The 17,561-nt window shown below is 47.2% G+C and overlaps 1 protein-coding gene across 3 annotated transcripts in view; it reads left to right on the top strand.

Annotated features, from left to right (window-relative positions):
* Dym (dymeclin) overlaps positions 1-17,561 on the top strand; it is a 262,686-nt gene that overhangs the window by 232,374 nt on the left and 12,751 nt on the right. The gene's annotated exons all lie outside the window — the stretch shown is intronic.

Genomic DNA, 17,561 nt, shown 5'->3' with positions numbered 1-17,561 from the left:
AATTGAGTTACTACTGTCAGGTATGGTGATGTGAGAATCAGCCGATTAATAACCCCACAGGAAACTACAACAGTGTGTGAACAAATGACACAAAACATCACCACTCAAAGGAACTGGTCAGTGAATGAAATGGACTCCTGGAGTTTGTACTTATTTAGAAGAAAGGAGATGCGGGCTTTATGTGATTCCATTTCCACAGCTTTTATCCTGGAACCAAGTATCATCCAGGTAGTCACAGCAGGGTAAGGCAGTTGCTCTTAATGAAGAACTCGGACTCTTTCTGGCCTGGGAAACAACCAAAGTCAACCTGAGAAAGATGGATACTTCGGAGAGAGGCAGTATCCCGAAAGGCAGCCAGACGGACCCCAGATTGTGTTCCTCCAAATGTTGGCCCGATTCCCAAGCAGTGTGTAAGTAAGACACCGATCTAAAACAGCAGTGCCAAAGGTCAGAAATCTGAAGTAAGACTGAAAAGCGCAGCCCTAGAGCTCTTGAAGGATGAACATAGGCACAGACTAGGGAAGGTCTGCCCCACTGGAAGAAGGGAAATCGCAAGCTGTGTTCTTGTCTCTTTTGTTCCTTTTGAAAGCTCGGTCTAACTGTGGTCCACGCCCTCACAGCAGAATTGGGGAACACATGGCAAAGTGGCAGCCACTCTGGCCTGGAGAATCAGGAAGGGAAGGATCCTGGGTCCTAAACCCTAAGAATCATGGAGGAACCACAGAAGAGAGAGGAGCTCCTGAGACCCACAGCCACGGCTGGACCTTGATCCACACTTGCTCTTACGTCCCAATCAGGGATAGGGGGAGGGCTGCCCAGAAACCAGAGCCTGCCCAAATACAGGCTCTCAATAACTTAACATTAATTTTATTCAGGATACAGTCCAAAATATTTCCAACATCGAAGGAATCAAGAAAATGGAACACATTCTCTACATAAAAGAAAATCAATTAAGCTCAACCCCAAGATGAACCAGATGTTAGAACTTACAGACAAGGATTTTTGAAGTAACTACTAATAACGCTTCTCCGTTTTTTCATGGATGACACATGTTTTCAATGCATGAAAATTTCAGTAGAGAAATGAGATGTCTCAGGCAAGCAATGGAAACTGTACACAAATCCCAAATGGAGGAAAGACAGAGGTCTACAGATGGAGATGCTAATAGCAAGCAGATAGGTGAGCAGGGAGCCTTACGTCGAGATGTGCTGGCGTCAAAACAGTTGACAAGTGACACAGATCCCCAAACAGCCACACTGTCCAGAGTAGCACAGGTCTGAAGGAGCAAACAACATCTGGACAGTCAGTCACCTTCCCTGCTCTCACAGGTGACCACAGAGCTTCAGGAGGCGGGGATGGACGGGCTCTTTAAGGTGCTAAAAGAAAACTGTGAACCCAGAGTTCCCTGTCAGGTGAGGAGAGCTCTCAGGATGAAAGCCAACTGAAGGGACTGAGGTGGAGGAGAGCTGCTGGCAGCGTGCCTGCCTGCTCTGTGATGCTAGAGGAGCTGCTTAGGGCTGAGCAGATACCAGATGGGAATCCGGATTGTCAAAAAAGGAGACGGTTTGTAAGAAATGATAAATGTCCAGGTTACTGCAAGTTTACTACCATATCTTTCAAGTTGATAATGTTTGTAGATGAACTATATGTAAAAACTACAAAACAAAGGAGAGGAGAGGGAGATATGGTCCTGTATGGTTATGAAGTTATATTTCATATTTCACACCATCTTTGTGAAGATAAAAAAGTTACAGATCTGTTTTGTAATCTATAGCAGCCGATGGTTTTATATACAAAATGGTATAAAAATGAATAACCTAAAAGCCAGCAAAAGACAGTGCAATGGCTCAGCAGGTAAGGAACCTCTCTGCAAAAGCTAAAGTGACCAGCGCTGTCCCGGGAGCCGTGTGAAGGTGGAAGGAGAGAGTCGCCTCAGAGTCACCCGAAGTTATGCCATGGTGCACACATTAGGAATAATAATAATGATTTTTTAAAAGCTAACCAAAAAAGGTGGTATTGTAAAGAACACTTAGATAGTACAGTGTCACCCCCAGGAAGGAAGGGTCAAGGAGACAACTAAAAATAAGATGACAGCTATAACTGCAGTGCACAGCAGTGGCTCAGACACTCATTCAGAAGGAAGAATTGTCAGGATGGATGAAAGAAGACACGGCAATAAGCTGTCTGCAAAGGATGCACCTTAACCATAAGAACTACGGTGAGCGGCAGTGGAAGAGGGGCTGGAGAGAGGGCCCAGCAGCTAAGGGCGCTGGCTGCTTGCTCCTTCAGAGGACTGGGTTTCAGTTCCTAGCACACACGTGGAGACTCAGCCATCTGTAACTTCAGTTCTAGGGCATATGAAACTGTCTTCTAGGCATCACAGGCACCATGCATACAAGTGGTGTATGTATATACATGTGAACAAAACAGCACGCACATAAAATAAAACTAAAAAACAGAAGACAAAGAAAGTAAATAGAAGAAAAGATAGCGTGCAAGCAAGCAAGCGGGAAGCCAGTGTACCTAGCACATCATGTCCAGAGCAAAGCAGGTTCCTAGTGACTCGAAGCTGTGGCAGGTATGCGTGAAGCGTAACACACTTCACAGTCACAGAACAGGAGCAGTGACAGGTGCGTGGAACGGATCTGCCCACTATCCGTATTAGAGATTTGCATCCTTCCCACGGCAACCGATAAAGCACTAGACCAAAAAAACTCAGCAAAGACACGGGAGATCTGAAAGGCTGTCAGCCACCTCCCCCTGATTGGCATTTATAGAACATCCCACGGCAGCAGAGCTCACTCGACTTTGAATGTGTATGGCACATTTACCTAAGTATACTCTATTTTGAGCTTTATGACTAATTTCCGTAAAATTAGATTCATCAAACTAGAATTAGATGATCAGAAATCGATAAGACGCCAGAAAAGGCAACCAACGGGTGACAGGAAGCAGATGCTCAGGGAATCAGAGGGCGGCTAGCACAGCGTGCCTGCCCTGGGTCTGGGCCACGTGACATGCAGACAAGAGCATTGATCAAATTCAACACTTGAAATTAGTGGATGTTTGTTTGTTTGTTTTCTGAGACGGGTCTGTCTGTTGAATAGTCATGGCTGTCATGGAACTCACACTGTAGATCAAGCTAGACTTGAACTCACTGAGTTCCTCCTCCCTCTGCCTCCCGAGTGCTGAGATTATGCCACCACTGCCTGGCAAAATTAGTAGATTTTGTGTGATAGCTTTGATATGCAAAGAGGGGGGCTCAGAAGGTCTCATTGTGATGAACCACAGTCTGGGCTCTAAAGTTGGAGAGCAGGAAAACATTGGCCACCAGGAGCCTGGTTTTTCTGCAGAGCCCCCACACCATGCATGGTACCATGTGCCTGGACACCGAAGAGGAGGGAGTACATGGCTTCTAAGAGTGGAAGCACATGATGGGGCAGACGTGTGACAAACTAGCAGTGTCCCTCCTGGTGCCCTTTCACACAGCCCAGCACTAGTTCCTGTAACAATAGAAGCTAGGTAAATACCAACCTCAGAAGTAAGCTACCTTATAGTCAAGCAGAAGGCCTGTGAGGAGATTCAGGGCTGACAGCAGAGGTGTGTGCCTGGCTGGCATCTGCCACCTTGGATGTTCCGGGGACACCCCTGGCAGTAACTGATGTCACAGTTTCATAGTACCTTCAAGGGTTATTTTAAAACAAAATGCACAATTCACAAATGTCTTCAGGATATGCGCACTCTGTGCTTCTTACCTTTACTACATTTTTTTATGTAATAACTATGTAAAAGCCAGATGTCTCCAGAGAAATCATTTTGCATTACTGCTGTCTCTAAACAAACAGCCCAGCAGTTGCTGCTGGAGCCGAGCTGTGAATTACTTGAATGACTGCATGTTTCAACACACGTTCCCAGAGTTCACTTTGGGCAAGATCTCTGCACCATGAAGAGTAAATCAGAAGTTGGAAGTGACTTGTGTGTCTAGAAGAGGAACAGCACGGAGGTTTTTCTTAATATGTCTTCCACACTCAAAGTTAAAAACATAATATTTTTCATATGATTTCGACTGCGCTCATATTTATGTTTAGAAGCATGTCCTCACATAAGAGGAAACACATTCCCCAGAATGCAAATGTTTCCTTGGACTAGAAAGCTAAGGGTGGGTTGTTTGTGTGTTTGCTTGGCTTTGCTGTATTAAATGTTTCCTCAATGTCGTCGTCAGCGATGCCCTGCTCACATAGAGGAGTGCCTGTCCACCATCAACACAGGAAATATGTGCAAACAAGCCTTGAAGTGTGAGTGTTGGGTGGAGAGGCTGGAGCTGTTCTCAGGTTAGATCAGCTCTTTGAACTAGCCAGAATAGAGCAGAAAATAATCATCATGGCTTCCACTGGAAAGCACTTTGTAGAAAATTTTCTCTACAAAACAGAACAAACAGCCTTTGCTCCTTTCAGCCTCCCTGACTCTCAACCTCAGTGAGCCTCTCTTCTCTCCAACTCACAGCAGTAAATTTCTTGAATGCTTAATTTAGAGAAGCTGGTGGCACTCCATAGCATTACCCATGCCCCACCCCCATTGTCACCCCCACCACAGCCCCATCAGAGGGTACACCGACACCTCTGTGGTCTTACTCATATCTTTCGTCAGTTTCTCAAGAAAGGCTCCTCCAGAGTGAGTACCGTGCTCCGGACCTCACTGGTTCCGCCTCCTTCGCTACAGCACACTGCACCTGCATTCCCTTGGCTCTATAAGGGATGTAACTGCTTATTTCAACCATGCATGTCTATGACCCTGGTCCTTGAGTGACGCCTAGAGAAGGATCAATGTGGAGAGGAGTCACTGGGTCAGGTGCTCAGTGTGCAAGCATGAAGACTTGAGGTTAGATCTCCAGGACCCGCTCAGAGAGCCAGTCATGGAGCACATGCCTGTAATCCCAGTGCAGGCTTGGGGCTGCAGAGGCCGAATGATCCCTTGGGTGTGGGTTACCGAGCAACCAGTGTGGCTGGGCCAGGAAGCTCCAGGTTCAGTAAGGGCCTGTCTCAAAAAATGAAGGAGAGGCGGCAAGGTGACTTAGCAGTGAGGGTGCCTACTGTCGAGCCAGACAGCCTGGATGCAGTTCCCAAACACACTTAGTGGAAAGGGGAAACCAAGTTGTCTTCTGGCCTCCACATGCACACACATGTGCTGTGTTCGTATGTGGATGTGTTATGTATGTATATGTAAATTTAGAAACTAATTTTAAATAACTAGGTAGAGAGTGATAAAGGAAGACATGTTGTCGAACTCTGGTATCTGAATGTACAGACACATGCACCTGCACAATGCACAAATCTCTCTCTCATACACACACGCATACATATACGCACACATGTACATACCCCCACTCACCTAGAGAGAAGTGTAAGGAAAGATGGTAGGCATAAGGGGCAATCCCACACTGAGTCCTAGAAAACACCGTCTGCATTCCAGCTTGTCTGCCGCTAACGTCACCCCTTGCACAGGACCCCATTCCTTGGCCCTCACAGGAGATGACACCAGACAAACCCAGAAGGAAGGAAAGGATGCTGAGAGCAGCTTTCCTGTACTCTGTTGATGAGTGCCTCGGGGCTCTGTGTGTCCAGATCTTACAAACACGTCAGTTGCCTCCAGCAAGGGGACAGAAAGCAAAGCCAGGCTGCTGCTGGTGACAGCCTGAAGGGTCTTCGTGCCCTGGCTGTCACCCTGTGGCTCATCACAGCCTCTTGCTTGGAGCCATGAGCCCAGGTGCGTCAGAGCTTTGCTCAATGTGTCCCCTTGAGTCTTCCTCTCCTGTCTGCGGCTGCGGCACCTCAGTCCCCGTCTGCCTTCTGAATCTGAGAGCGTCTGAACGCAGATGCATTCAGAAGACATAAAACGTCCTGAGTTCTCTTGGAATTTATTATATAAGAAGCTCATGATTTTTGCAGAATATTTACAAGGAACATGTCTGGACATTAATTAGAGGTCTTAGATTTGCTTTTGGCCATTAAACTCAGTAGCCATTCTACAGGGCTCTGCTGACTGCCCTTCTTGGATTAGGAGACTGGCGGGTCCTAGCCCCAGGAATCGGTCCTATTTTTAAGTTGAGCCCTGCCATTTTTCCAGTTTTGCTCATTTTATAAATTTTCAACTGTGCACAATTAATATACATGTTCATTATTAAAGTTGGAGGTGGCTCATAAGCATAATAGAAGTTTATTTCTGTTCTTTCTACTATACCAACAGAACTCTACAGTGTAGTAGACAGCCTCAGAACTCTACTGTAGTAGTTGGCATCCTCAGGTCACATGATTAGGTGGTGCTGTGCCTCGGATGAGTTTTGAATATCCCAGGAATTTCCTGGTTCTTTGGCCTTTTCTTTTTGTTAGCAAATTACTTATCCTTAATAAAGCAAATTTAATACTGACTCCCTAGGTCTGGGCTTGGAATCTGCACCTCTCAGTGTCACTGAGAATATAAAGTAGAAATGAAAAAAGAATACAGTTCGTGGTCGCAAAGCAATGGCCGTGGATTATGTGGCTCCAGAGGAAGCTTCCGGCCCCTCCTCCGCTGCGGCTCCCTCTGCTCTGTGCACCAGTTTGCTGGTGAACGGAGCCCGCCTGGCCCTCCGTGGACTGTGGGCTGCCCACCGGTGCATCCTTGGTGCTGTGGGGCACTAATGAGCTGCAGGCCTGCCTGCACCAGCAAGTCCCCGAGACCCAGACGGACTCTTTTATAATTAAGGGCCTGAAGCCATTATTTCAGACTTTCCTCTCCTCCTCCCCGTTGTGCTCACTTGGCTGTTTTATAGGTTTGTGTATACTTTCTAAGCAAGCCCCGAGTACACATGTAAAATCTGTCAGCCTAACCTTTGACAGAAAACTATTCAGATTTGGTAAATACATTTTAAGTGTATGCTTTTACCAGTTCTAAATTAATATAAAGGTATTCTTCCTTTTTTAAGTGTAAGTACAATATGCAGAACTATATTTATGAGAATTGGTTTTTAGTTAGTTTGCTTAAACCCAGAGATACTCATTTTCAGCTTCAAGTATAAAAGGTCTCGTCCTTAAGGAGGGCGGTGTTCACATTTTAGATAAATGTGCTTCAAAAACTTTGAGGGACTTTCTATTCCTCAGAACTCCTCAGACTTTCATTTGGGGCTGGATGAGGAGATTAAGTTGAAATGGGGAAGACATTAGGCCTGTTCTTCTCATGTTGCTTTAACAGGCTGGTGTTGACAGCCCTGCAGGTTAAAAAGCATTGTCTAGCAAACGGGACGCGCATGTGGTGTCCTTTCTGAGAGGAACCCTGGCTCTCCTTCATCAGAGATATAGTGGGGCCGAGCTGCTTCCTGGTCACCGGGCCGTCTGGCCCCACGGTGATAAGCAGAGACACACTGGCTGCTTGAAGGAGACGTCTAGTAAAGTTCCCAAACTCACTGGCCAGCTTTCTCCTGTGAACCATTTATTTGACAGGAAATGAAATTGGTTACAGGGTTTCTCACATTGCCAAACCTCACTGACAAAATCTGGTTTCTTCCAGAGTCCAGGAGAAGCATTAACTCTTTGTTGTTAGTAAACACTTCTGGCCTCTGTCCCTGGAGAGCCGCATCACTAGCGGGTGGCACAGGATAGGAGTGAGAGGCAGAAGAAAGTGTGTCCAGGGGACCGGCTTGCAGATGTCCAAAGACGACCCCTTGAGAATGGGATTTGACTTCATATTGGCACAGTCATCTCTCAGAATAAAGTGACATTTTCACAGAACTAATTTTTCACTTCCAAAAGTGAAAGCTTTCAACCATGATACAAATTACCATATTGTCAGCAGAACCTGGTCACTTAGTCCAAGCAAGCAGTTTTTAAACTCAGCGAAACTCGAAGAAACAGAAATTAAGAGGCCCATGTGGTTAAAGGGCAGAGAAACTACTTGGGTGAGTGAAGGTTAAGTTACTACAAAGTGTATAATCTAGTTCATATGTTTAAGGAGGAACTAGGCTAAATTACCCAAAATATTCTGACGCATGGAATCACTTCATTTTGTGAGGCAGAATTGGTGGCTCTTAGCATGCCGTTGTGGGCTTGCCTGCTCAGTGCCGTCTCCAGCTCCAGCCTCCTGTGTTTGGAATTAGCAGGCCCAGAGGTAATGCACAGCATGCATGTGGCAGTCATTAGGACTGTGGAAGTGGCTGCTGGCTAATTGATAGCAGTAGCAGCTAGAGACAGCCTTATTTAATTCTCAGTAGTCCTATGACAGGACGCCGTAAGTGGGTGCCTTTGTAGTCTGACTCCCATTGTCCTCTGTGTGCCATTAAATATGAGAAGAGTTAATATATGCACTTGATAAAACTTAGGAATGAGTTTCTTTGACCCCCTTCCCTCCTTTGGAGTCTTTCCATATGATGTTGGTCCTCATTACTTTGGACTCCAAGGTAAGTTGACAGTTTCTCTCAGTGTAGCCTGCTACCCTGGTCTGCCATGGCTCCTGTTAGCTACAAATGTGCTCATGGTCACAAACCCAACACTTAGCCTGGGCCAGCTGGTGGCTTCGCTTGCACTCTGGCCCCATAAACGGTGAATGAATGAACCCCTCCCGCTTTTCACCACTGGGAGGTAAGCTTTTGTGAACTGGGATTGCATTGGATCATTGTGTCCACGCTTTCCATTGCTGTCTCGTAATGTTCGCAGGCTAGAGTGGGTGGTTACCTGTTCTAGAGGATGAGCTTCTTTTTCTCCATCCCGATTTAATATGTCTATAGCAGAAGGCCGTATTTTTTTGAAATGAAAATGTAGTCTTGTATTAATAATGGGAAATAGAGGAATTTCACTAATGGAAATGTTCAAAGAATGTGTCTACTTCCTTTTCTTGTTTTTTTAATAACCGTCCCCCATCACCACTACCACCACTCATGAAATAGAAATGTCAGTCTTGGCAAATGTGTGCTTGTTGATAACGATGTGAAAAGTAATAGCAGGTAGGTCCTAAGAGCTTTGCCTTTGCGGCTGGTGATTAGTGCCCTAGCAGGCTCCTGTGCAATCGCTGACTGAAACACCAGTGAGTGTTTTAGGCCTCTGTCCATGTCCTCCACATTCCACATATAGATTCTCAGGGTTAGCAGTTCTTGTTGAAGAGAGAGCCCCAAACCCAGGAATCATGGATTTTCAGATGCCAACAATGTATGTATGATGAACCACAGGGCTCCTGGTCACTCTGTTTATCTGTGGTATTCCCACAGTCCTTCTCAGACCTCTGAGTCCTTGAGTGACTATCTCCAACACCTGAGAGCTAGTGTTCTACAAAGCTACTGTTTGCAACAGGGATTTTCTTGCTGTTCATTTATTTGCTCGGCTAGTATTGATTGAGCAGCTGTTGGCGGCTCAGCTAACTTATGTCATAAAGGACCCCTTCTCGAAGGCTCCGGTTCCTAAAGGAGCATTCAGAGAACCGGCTTCCCTACGACTGGTTCTTTTTCACAGGTGAGGAATCTTAACTAATTACGGGATGGCGGAGTGGCAGGAGGACTCCATCAGAAGCAAAGGAAGGAAGCTGCCAAGCTCGGGTGCTTACAGACCTGAACCCACCACCACAGGAACCGAGCGAAGAGGGAGGCAGGAGGATGGTGGGGGCGAAAGCAGGAGTCGGGGACACCCTGGTTGTGTGGTCTGGATGAGCTGTGCACCCTCTCCCCTGTTGCCTCCCTCCCTTCCTGGTGCACTTGGGGCATCCTTTACCCCAGTGTGCAGCGAGCTCCGTGGCCAAAGCTTTTGGAGCCTCTGGCCTATCGGCCTCACTTTTCTAGAACAAAGGCAGAAGTTGGGGCCATAGATTCTCAGAGTCAGCACAGAGGCCGTGAGCCTCTTCCTGAAGCCTGGCACTCTTCACCTAATACATGGTTTTAACAAGCTTAGCCATCTGGTTCCCAAGTCCATAATAGATTAGAAGCCACAACTTAAAAGAACTGCTACAAGTTAGCATGTCAACAGCAGTGAAAATTGAGGGCCACTTGTCCTCATTAGCCAGGAAAGGGACAGAAAACAACACATCTGACTGCTGCTTTTCTATGTCTCTTAAGAACTTTTACAAGTCTGCAGAGGTCATGACCCTGAAGAAAAGTTGGGGCAGTCCCAGGCCCTGGTGATCTCTTGAGAAATGTAAAGGCCCTTGTTCAGGACAACAAGGGAAGTGCCTAAACCCAGAGGTGACTGGAGGCCCCGGTCTGACCTTCCAAGACAGCTCAGCTCCTGCTGAGTGCTCTCCTTGGTAGTGAATTTGCTGTTTTATTTTGGAAAGAATCAAAGCAAAATCAGCATGCTTGCTTTAAATATGATTTCATTTACAGTAGTTTGCAGTTTACTCAAATTTTCATGAGTATGTTAATAACTCTGCCAGAACTTAGTTACCACATTTGAACTACATGGCGCCCCATGCAGACAGGTAAATATTTCACTAGTGTGATTTAAAGAAGCCTGAGCCGGGACTGTCTGACTTTGAAGATCATAACCAATTTATTGTACTTTCCCGCCATGTTTCCTTACTATACATTCTCTTATCAATATTTTCATTGAAAACTTGTCTTTGTGGCCTTCCTCCTGATCCCAGTGTTGCATATTTAATGAAGACGGCTCGATTCTGGGCAGATGTGTTCATGCCTAGTGTGCAGAGTTGAGCGTGTGCGATGCTCTGGGATGTATGTAATCCCTCCTGGAGAGGAAGCTGGACTGCCCACGTCCTCGGTCTCGGTGTCCACCCTGGTCCGGATGTGAGGGCTGCAGGGAGCAGCTAAGTATCAGCATGGTTACATAGTTTTGGTCGTTTCGATTTGAGAACATCTCCCATCTCCAGCTGCTCAGACAGGGGTGAAAAAAAAGATGTTGGATCTGTAACTATTTCAAAGAAGCAATATTGGATGGTGTCCTTTCTCAGCCTCAGTGGTTTAAAGCAAGTCACGGAGAGCTCAGGCCTCTGCTTCCTTTGTTCTTAGAGAAGTAGGCAAAAGGACTGGAGAGACAGCTCAGTAGTTACAAGCACTTGTTGCCCCTCCAGAGGCCCTGATTCAGGTCCCAGCACCATAGCGTAGCTCACAGCCTTCTGTAACACCAGTTTCAGAGGGTCAGTCACCCTCTTCTGGCCTTCAGGGCAGTATGCACATGATCCTCCACTTAGCAGAATTAGCTTGAGAGGTAAGAGAAGACAAATGCTTAAACCATCCACTTCAATTCTTTTAATATAGGCAAATGAGAACTGGCTGGCAGCAGTCACATATGTAGTAGAATGGTCCCTTTCTAATTAATTTAAATATTAATACAAGAAGCCTGTGATTGGACAGGGGAAAGTCTGCTACACACAAGTCCAGCAGGGACCAGTGCAGGCCCCGACACAGGATTTTTCACCGTGTGTAGTGACACCCATGCTCTGCTGAACGTCATTGTGTCAGGGACACAATGACACTTCTCAGCCTAAAGTTCTTTCCAAAGCTACCTACAGAAAGCTAGATAACCCCTTATTACTAATGCCCTGCTCATTGCTAGTCTTAACCAGAGAGCCGGCACTGTGAGCTTTAATGACCGGTATCCGTGATGTATGGACATTGATGATGTGTGTCCATTCATTCAGACTCTTTCTCTGGACCACTCCGTCTCTGACTGGCAGAATATCTTCCCAAGTAAGTGGCCTGTGCTGTAGCCCCCCTGCTCTGTCTGGGCCTCAGAGGGACCACACACTCTGAGGTGTGGTCCTGGAAAGCACCACAAATGTTTCTGGAGCTGCAACTGCACTTGTATGGTGTCTGTGCTATTGTGTACCTGGTGGCTTTCTCATCGTGTTATACTTCCTCCATGACTGCAAGCTGCTCCTTATCTGCCCATTGGAGAATCAGCTCTGCCACTGAATGGGGTTGAGGGGTGGTACAGGTCAGCCGCAAGCTCTTTACCCTCTGAGCCGTCACAAGCCTCTTTGCTGAGCACTGAACAAAGCTTGTGATTTGTCTGTGAATAGTTGAAATGGTTTTTTCAGTTACCGTCCTGATCTAGCAATAAACTAGCAAAAAGAGTAATTTCTAAGATCTCTGGAACAGTTCAGTATTTCAGCATTGAGAATGTAAGCCAGGAATGGTACTTAATGCTTCCAAAGGCTGAGGCAGAATAATCATGAGTTTGAGGCCAGTCTGGACTGTGTGGAGATAGGGGCTGAGAGACAGGAAAGACCAGCGGGTTGTGAGAGGGAATACAGCTTGCTTACGTCACACAACTGAGTAAAAAGTTTGAGAAAATGATTTGTCTGGACAGTGCTGTGTGAGGGCACTGCTGAAGGGGCAGTGTTTAAAGAGGACATGACAAAGAGTTACTAGTCACTAGTTCTGTAATTGGACATGGGACTATTCAGGGTACACACACAGGACTCTGAAGGTCCCTGTGCCTTGTGCCTGCCTGTACACACGACAGATACCACCCTCTCAAGCGACTGTTGTTCTCATGCTGGTTTAACCAGGCACTCACAGCTGAAAATGAGTGACCCTCAGAAAGGTGAAGCTGCATTTTCTCCCATCAGTCTCCTGAGCAAACTGAGGTTGCTGTGGGAAGCCTGGCTAGGGTGCGAGGGTCAGAACATCACGTCTGCCACAGAGGTCTCCGTAAGAGTGAAGGGACCATTCTTGGGAACTGAGGCCTCTGAGGGGTCCACTTCTCATGGATGGCTTCGTAAAACATCCTTTTATTCCCCTCTCTTTTAATGCTGCACCCTGGTCACCTTGTGCTGTGAAATCAGAAATGTATGTTTCCAATCTAGAAGCTTTCTAAGAGACTACAGTTATAGGTATGGCAGTTGTTGTGATTAAATTTTATATAATTTGAATAAGAGTCTATAGGCTGATAAATTAATTTGATTCTTAAGAAGTAAAATTATTGGACTGGAGAGATGGCTCAGTGGTTAAGAGCACTGACTGCTCTTCCGAAGATCCTGAGTTTAAATCCCAGCATCCACATGGTGCCTCACAACCATCCGTACTGAGATCTGACGTCCTCTTCTAATGTGTCTGAAGACAGCTACAGTGTACTTAACATATAATTAATAAATAAATAAATAAATAAATAAATAAATCTTTAAAAAAAAAAAAAAGAAGTAAAATAATTAAAAACCTAGTCCTTGAGAGTGGCTACTTAGTGTCTCGCTTTTATAAAGGTAGGTTTGTTCTGGGTGTGGCTTCATGGGCCTTTAATCCCAGGCTTCAGGCTGCAGAAGCAGGTGCATCTCTGAAGGTCTAAGGCCAGCCTGGTCTACATAGCAAGTTCCAAGATAGCCAGAGATACATAATAGAAAGATGGTCTTGGGAGCAAGGGAACAGAACAGCTTACTAGCCCAGTTTTGCAGCAATCGAGGATCTTTTAGAAGAGAATAAGTGTCCTGTGCCGCCTCCTAACCTGGCCTGTCACTTCACACCCTGTGTCTGGTGTGGCCAATCCGACAGAATGTAGAGCTACTTCAGTGGAGAGAGTGTGTGGTAGTAAGGGGGGAGGTGTGAGTAGGGGATAAGAACGGGCAGGTGGGTGGTGTGTGTGTGTGTGTGTGTGTGTGTGTGTGTGTGTGTGTGCGCGCGCGCGCGCGCGCTGTACTGCATACCTGCCTGTCCTCTTCTGTCACCGTTACTCTTACAATGGGGTACTGGGGGCAAGTCTCCTCCATAGGCTTCCACTTGCTCTGGCTGTGTCCCAGGGGAGGGAGGACAAGGAGAGCAGAGCTGGTGGCAGTGGCCAGGCAGGGTCCACACAGGAAGCCCTGAGTGGGGGCTCGTGCCGCTTCCTCAGATGAAGGCACCTGGTCTGAATGGCTCTCCTGGCTCACCATGAAGCCCCTGCTGTGGCTCCACCCCATCTCCAGAAGTGGAGTCAGGTTTTCTCTGCTGGAGCCCTTCATCCCTCTGTGACTCGGGACTCCTGTTTCCTTCCAAATCATTGGAGCAGCATGGGGACATCTTGGGGACAGCCTAAAACGAAGCCCGGTAGTTCTGGTGCGTTATGCCTGTTGTCCCCAACACCTGGAGGCCTCTACATTACCTGTGAGGTCTGCAAGTGTGCTAGTTTCCCTTGGGACAGGAGGGAATAGGTCCCCAGAGCTCCGGGTCAAGGCCTGGGGACTGACAAGGATGTTGTTAGTCAATGGATCCTGAGTGCTAGCTGGATAAACATGCAAAAAGGTTGTCTTTGTTCCTAAGCCATTGTTCCTGTTGTTTCGGAGTCTAATGTTTACAGAGCTGATGGACTGAGATTAAAGTGCAGAACTAAGAACTATTAGAAGAGTAGAGGAGACTTCCCCTGAGACTCTCCTCTCATGCTTAGAAACGGTGAGAATTATAGTTTGACAAGCCTTCAGAGAGCGTGCTCCGCCTGGGCTCAGAGGCCATGGTCCCCTGGCACCGCCTTGGGCCTCATGAAGTCAGCCATACAGGACCCTCTCCCGGGGTGGCCACGGAAACCACATCTGAGAGCTGAAGCACATTATGAGAACCAGCTCCACGGTGGAAATGGAATTCTGTTTGTCTTTGCCCCTAGTGAGAAACCGCGCTACAGAGATGGACAGCTGATGTCTGCGGGGCTGCCCTCGGTCCCTGTCCTCACCTCTGCTGTCTCCTGAGCCCAGGCTTCTCCTCTGCCGTCTGGATGCTTACCCCTCATTGTTCTTCCGCTAGGGACTGTCCACCTCCACATCCCATGGACCTCCACCCCCGCCCCAGTTTTCCGGTCACAGTCCAGCTCACTTGGTGGCACTGAGTGTGTCTAGGCCCTCTCCACGCTGCGTCCGTACTTCACACAGCCGGAGCCCCTGGCTGTCAGCCCTATGTCTGTCTGCCTCTGGTCTGTGTCTGTTAGTCCTGTCTGCCTCGTGCTTCCTTCCCCCTCTGCATGTCCGGTCTTTATTTCCCTAGCACCCTTGTTCACCACCTCCTCCTCGATGCTTGTTTAATTTCTCCCTTCCCGGCTTCTGTAAGGCCTCATCTCCGTGACCTAAGCTTTTGTTGCTGTGTGATTGTTCATTTGTGTGTTTGTTTCAGAGCCTCATAGAGCCTAGACTAGCCTCAGACATGCTCCATAGTCTGAGACAGGCTTGATTCCTGACCCTCCTGTCTCTACCTCCCAAGGGTTGGGATTGCAGGAGCTTACTACCTCCCCTGGCTCCTGCCTCACCTTGTAAAGGTCATGGCTGTCTCCTGACCACACCTGCGTTGTCTGTCCCTTCATGGATACGGAGGCTCCCTCAGTCCTGTCACAGTGGTCTGTCAGGGACTCCTACGTTGCCATTGCATTTTATTTTGAGCCTTTTTGCTCACAGAACCTTCCTAATGCCCTCTTTCTCAGGACTGTCCCAGAGTCACTATAGATACGTGGAGGCAGACATGAGTGTGGAGGACACAGGACCTGGGGACGTCCTCTATGAAGAGGCTGGTGGTTGCTGTGAGGAGAGAAGCAAGTAAAGCTGAAAGGGCATGTGCAGCCAACCTATGGAGACCCTCAAGTGCCGAGGCCCAGAGTTGGCTCTTACTGTGTGACACCCAAGAGGTCACATGTCACATTAGGTCATATTGGAGAATGCTTTAGCAGTTTCTTCCGTTTGTATTTATCTTAGCTCTCCAAGTAAATACTGTGTCTTTGATCTGATTTGGGTTTTGGGGTTCTTGTTGATGTTGGTGGTGGTAGTTTGGTTTGGTGGTTTGTTTGCTTTTGGTTTTGAGACAGGATTTCTCTGTGTAGTCCTGGCTATACTGGAACCTACTCTGTGGACCAGGCTGGCCTCGAACTAGAAATCTGCCTGCCTCTGCCTCCCAAGTACTGGGATTAAAAGCATGTGCTGCCACCACCATGCTATGTCTCGTCTCATAGTTTTAACAACTGCATTTATGGTGGAAAGGGTCACTGTGTGATTTAATCCATTTTCACCTGTTTGATAATCAGATACGATTTATGTCAAGAATTGGCATCAGAGCAATTCAAAAGAAAGAGGTTGGGGTGGGTGACAGAAGAGTGGCCCAGTCGATGACTGGAGCGGGCACTGCCTACGCCACTGACTGAGCTCTCCTGCCTGTGGCCCCTCCCCCACGGAGCAGCAAAGGGCGGGGTATCTGCATCTTCTCCTCTCACTGGGCGCTGAGCTCTGACCGCCAGCAAGACAGCCAAGGACTGGCCGGTTGATGATAAAGACCCATCAGCCAGATATATAGATATAAATAGGTATTATAATTAATAAAAAAGAGGAAAGATCAATTGGTCATCTTTTGTCTGTTCAAGCTACTAAACAAAACACTAGAAACTGAAAGACTGCTTATAAACAACAAAACTTAATTTCTGTCAGCTCTGGGGGCTGGAAATCCACTGCACTGCAGGGTCTGCTCTCCCCCTCCTTGCTGTGAAGGAAGTAGCTGACTCCGTAGAGTCTCCTTTATTAGGTCACTAATCCCACTCATAATCCCTCATGACCTTATCACCCTGCAGAGACCCCACTTTGAAATGCCATCGCCCTATGACTCACCATGCAAAGGGAGGGGAGCAGGGGTGTTGGACACAGACTCTCAGAGCCTGGCCCTACAAGAGAAATCTCCTGACTTTAATCTCACAGCATCTTTCCTTATCAGAGAAGGCTTTAGCTCGGGAGACTCAAAGGCTTGTAGATGCATCCACAGGGTGAACTGCTCCCAGATAAGCCCAGCTCCCTCGTCCTTATGTTGTCGAGACCTCAGCTCTTGCTGGTGCGCCTCGCTGCCAGGCAGATGCTGGTCCTCAGGGCACTTAACAGCGTGCACCTTGGTCTGCAGCTTTTGTTGGGGGTGGGGTGTTTGGTTGGGTTGGGTGGTTCCTTCGTTCTTTCTTTCTTTCTCTTTCAAATTTAAGCAAGGTCGGGACTGGAGAGATGGCTGAGTGTTTAAGAACACTGACTGCTCTTCCAGAGGTCCTGAGTTCAAATCCCAGCACCCATATGGTGGCTCACAAATTTAAACAAAACAGAGTCTTGATGTTCTTTAAGTAAAGTGTATTCTGCATTTCTTTCTCTAAATAAATCCAAATAAAAGAATCTTTTATAGTTTGCTTCCTAGATCCCGTTTCTAAAATATAGTAAGTTAATGGTTTAAATTCAGAATTTCCTTCTTGAAAGGTCCTTTAAGATGTTTTGTGATTATTTTCAAGGTAAATTCCAATTTTGTTTAATTTCCATGCTCAGTGTAGAAGCAATTAAATTACCCATGGTTGTTCCTGAGCATAGAGAAGGAGATAAGCAATACGTCCGTCTATATCGACAGACATGACTTTAGAGCAACTGAAGCCTGTGCCGTAAACCGTGACTCGCTTGAGCTTCAGCCGCTGCTGAGCTTTGGAAAGGAGTGCCGGCCTTGGTGTGCTCTGTCTGCAGCTGTCTGTGTGCCTTCTGGGACACTGGTTTAAAATAAGTAAGAGTAGAGTTCAAGTCAGAAGAGCACTCTCTGCTTTCCAGTTGTGTCTCCTCGCAGGCAGAGCATGGGCTCCTTGGCACCTTCTGCAGTGCTGTGTGGCAAGGCAGGGCAAGGACTGAGTCCAGCCAGCGTG

This window comes from Apodemus sylvaticus, chromosome 13 (genome assembly GCF_947179515.1).
Source record: "Apodemus sylvaticus chromosome 13, mApoSyl1.1, whole genome shotgun sequence".
NCBI lineage: Eukaryota > Metazoa > Chordata > Mammalia > Rodentia > Muridae > Apodemus > Apodemus sylvaticus.
Note: the sequence above shows the minus strand (reverse complement) of the source record. Positions and strands in the feature narration are given on the sequence as shown.